At 46.0% G+C, this 3,623-nt stretch overlaps 1 long non-coding RNA gene across 1 annotated transcript in view; it reads right to left on the reverse strand.

Moving 5' to 3' along the window:
- Positions 1–128: 128 nt before the first annotated feature.
- Positions 129–3,623, reverse strand: part of LOC130583768 (uncharacterized) — a 27,316-nt gene continuing 23,821 nt past the window's right edge. Inside the window, exons 2-4 of the long non-coding RNA XR_008966447.1 lie at positions 2,165–2,224; positions 864–956; positions 129–211 (exon numbers count right to left, since the gene is read on the reverse strand). This is a non-coding gene — a long non-coding RNA (uncharacterized LOC130583768). The remainder of the gene's footprint in view (positions 212–863; positions 957–2,164; positions 2,225–3,623) is intronic.

Here is a 3,623-nt window from a genome sequence, read left to right on the forward strand (position 1 = left end):
CCCAACCCTGAGCCCTGGGCAGTCCCAGGGGAGCCCAGCCCCAGCTGGATTCACCCCATTCAGCACCACGGCCCAGCCCCTGCCCCAGTGTGTCCCATAAACACCGCTGTGCCCCGGCTGCACGTGTCCCACGCCTCCCATACTCACCATATCTGTGCTAACACTGGCTGAGGTAACCCAGATTGGAAAAAAAAGTTCCTAGCTTGATCACCTGTAAAATAAACAGGACATGGCTTGAGCTACAGCTCCAAACACCTGGCAGAGGGAATGGGGAATCAGCAGGCAAAAATACCTGTAACAGAAACCCAACCCATTCATGACTGATGATCATTTACAGAGCACTAAGAAAATTAAATGTCRCAAAACAGACTAACAAAGAGGAGGCCTCCAACTGCCTTTGAGACCAAAGTTTGATGAAAATTTAGTCRGATCAGTGCAATTCCTTGATTTCGAGCTTTGCTTCCCACTGCTCCAATCAGTTTTGCATTTAGATCTTTGGCGGAGGTCAACCATGCTGGTGTCCGTGCTTYGCAAATTGAATTTCTAAACCTGATTTCAGTTAAATTGACACAGATTTATTTAATCAGATCTTTTATTCATCACAATATTAGTGCRGTGGGCTGTCCCAAAGCACGGACTAAGAACCGATCACTACCTTCCCTTCCACAGCAGGATGGGGAAGAGAAAATATCAAAAAAAACCAGAAAAATTGGGCCTGATGTGACAAGACATATGAAAACTGGGATGAAATATCTGTTCCAAGTTGTTAATTCTTACACCCATATGTCTCTCAGGCAGCTCTGTTTAGGCTCACTAGTTCAGATAGAATTAAACAAAATCAGAAGTGAAAACTRTTTGTTTACCAGTGATAAATCCAGCTGTTGGTTTCAGACTATGGAACTGCTGATCATGTTTCGCTCTCTCCTCCACAGTAATAGCCCAGATATCCAGGTTGCCTGGTTCAAAAGAAATGGAGAAAAGACATTAAGAAACATTACTATAAGAACACCCTCTTTTTATTTTTGAGTGTAATTATCTCATATCATTCTGGGTCTCAGAAAATAACCCAAGGATGAAAGGTCATTTGTCCCCCAGGGCACACACAGCTGAAATTCCAGTTCCTTTAACTGCAAAGGTACCTCATGCCTTCCCAAAATCTCAYCTTAACCTGCCCAAAGAAAAGCCTTGAACAGACACAACATTTAAGTGGAACCAGAGTTTGTCTCCACACTGACATTTATGTTTGTAATTCTCCTGCAGATCAGCTGCAAAACTGAACTCAAATGTATTCCCACGATCTGAAGGGGCCTACAAAGAAGTGGGACTGCTAATCAGTAACTGAGTGACAGGACAAGCAGGRATGGGCTCAGATCGACAGAGGGGAATTTGGGTGAGTTATACAGAATTGTTCCCTGGGAGGACAGGGAGACCCTGGCACAGGGTACCCAGAGAAGCTGTGGCTGCCCCTGGATCCCTTTGAGTGCCCAAGGCCAGGCTGGACATTGGGGCTGGGAGCAGCCTGGGACAGAGAGAGGTGTCCCTGCCATGGCTGGGGTGGAATGGGATGGACTTTAGRGTCCCTTCAATCCAAACCAATCTGGGATTCTGTGATTTCATGTGAAGAGCAAAAATCACATCCCTACTGCACTGCCAGCGCCCATCCCGGATTTTTAACTGCATTTCCAGATGCTGCCACTTCCCCAGTTGTAAATGAAGAGCTAAAAAGATGTCACTTTTGTTCTATCCACATATGGGTGATGGGACAACAAGGAAAAGAAACTGGAAGTGATACCACACGAAGGCATCTGCTGGACCTTTTAGCAATTAAAAAGTTCAGGAACCCTCAAAGGAAAAACCATCTGCCCTTCTCCAGTACAAGTAGAGCACAATGAGGCGGTGCCCCAGTGCCAGGGGCTGAGTGGCCTGGATGTGCCTGGATGTGCCCTGCAGGGACAGAGTGTGGAGCTGGAARGGATCGATGCAGGACACAGGGATCTGTGCTGTTGGCTGAGTTGGGCCTGCAAAGCCATTACGAAACAGGGAAACTCAGCTGAGAGACACACTCTGCACAAACACTTCCCTATAGAACATTCTTGGAAAGGAACAAGTTTATGCCAAGTTTTTGCATGTAGGAACAGTTCAGAACATACTAGAAACCACTTACCCCCAAAAGGTGTTGGAAACTGAGCCATGGTTCTGTCACTTTTAGCTTGTTAATAGATGCCTGAAAAAAAATAAACACATATAAACACAGTATGTTCTATTTTCTGAATTATTAATAACTACAGCAAAAAAGAAGGCACTGAAGAAGCAGGAGTGTGTCAATACTTGCCACACCAACTGTGACTTACAGAACTCAAAGTGTGATTTTTGCACTTCCCTGCGCATCCATGAGGGCATCTCCTACTACCAAACAGCTACATTTCAGYTCTGCTTTAAGAATGGCCTCAAAACCAGCCTTTATTTATAAATAGTCAGTGATGGAGTGAAGAACAGAGCTCAGTGAGATCCCAAGGATCCAGGACTTTCCTGAGTGCTACAATCTCTGCTCCTGCTTAAGAGGGAAGTTGGCTCCATTTCCAGCTGTTGAAACCCAACATATCGTCACCAATCTAGTTTTTATGCCTGACAGAAAATGCTCTGCCTTGCTCAGGGTCCCTCTGTTTTAACCCAAACACATTATAAAATTCAAMCTCCTTTTCCAGGCTGCTTTACCCTCAGCCCAGCCCAAAAATSCAGGAGCACAGAGTGACAAAGGTGCCGTCGGAGGGCTGGAGAGCCTCCAGGAGAGCACCACTGGCTCTGCAAACAAAGCAACTACACAGGCTCCAAATTTAATCTGGAGAGAGAAAAGGAAAAACATTTTTCTTGCTGCACACAAAGCCTGACATGAGCTGCCCGAGCCAAGAGACAATGACCAGCACCGCAGCCGCACAACAATGAGCAACGGCCTCTTGTCCCGGGAGATTCCACTCGTGTCTTCCAGGCAACAGCAGAAAGGCAAAGAGGAACAGAGAATAATTTAGGCTGCTTGAACAGCAGCAGAAATTTATCAATATCCCTAAGAAAAGGCATTCACTTGCACCAACAATTTCCTTTTGTCTGAATTCCTGTTKGTTCCCCTCCCCATCCCCCTTTCACACTTCCCACATTCTCTTCTGGCTTCCAACTTGGGAACCTCCTCTGTCCCCTCCCCAGATGTCCCTGCACAAACCCCTGGCACTTTTGCCGGCCAGACTCCCCAGCAGTCGGAATTTAGGGAATGACAGACACAATCCTGATTTCTTTCCTTCATCGTTTGGCCAAGAATGTGACTCCAAAGCTTTGTCCAAGGCCAGGGAACACAGCTGATGCTGCTCCATGCACAGAGTTACCTCCAAAGTTTCAAATTCCAGACACAGGGATCCACAGTGTTCAGAACAAACTCCCTGAGGTGTGGGGCTCTCCCAAAACTATTCCTGAAGTGCTACAAGATCAGCACTTCTATCTTTGCCTGTATTTTCTTATTGTTCTCTGCTGTGGGCAAGAACTCTGTGATGCTGCTGGGTCTTATGACTGCAAGGAAATATTGGGGAAAAAATGAAAGGAAGAAAAAAAGAGGGGAAAAAGGAGGAAAAAAGAAG

Source organism: Malurus melanocephalus, unplaced genomic scaffold, assembly GCF_030028575.1.
Source record: "Malurus melanocephalus ecotype Western Australia unplaced genomic scaffold, MMel_1.1 scaffold_623, whole genome shotgun sequence".
Taxonomy (NCBI): Eukaryota; Metazoa; Chordata; class Aves; order Passeriformes; family Maluridae; genus Malurus; species Malurus melanocephalus.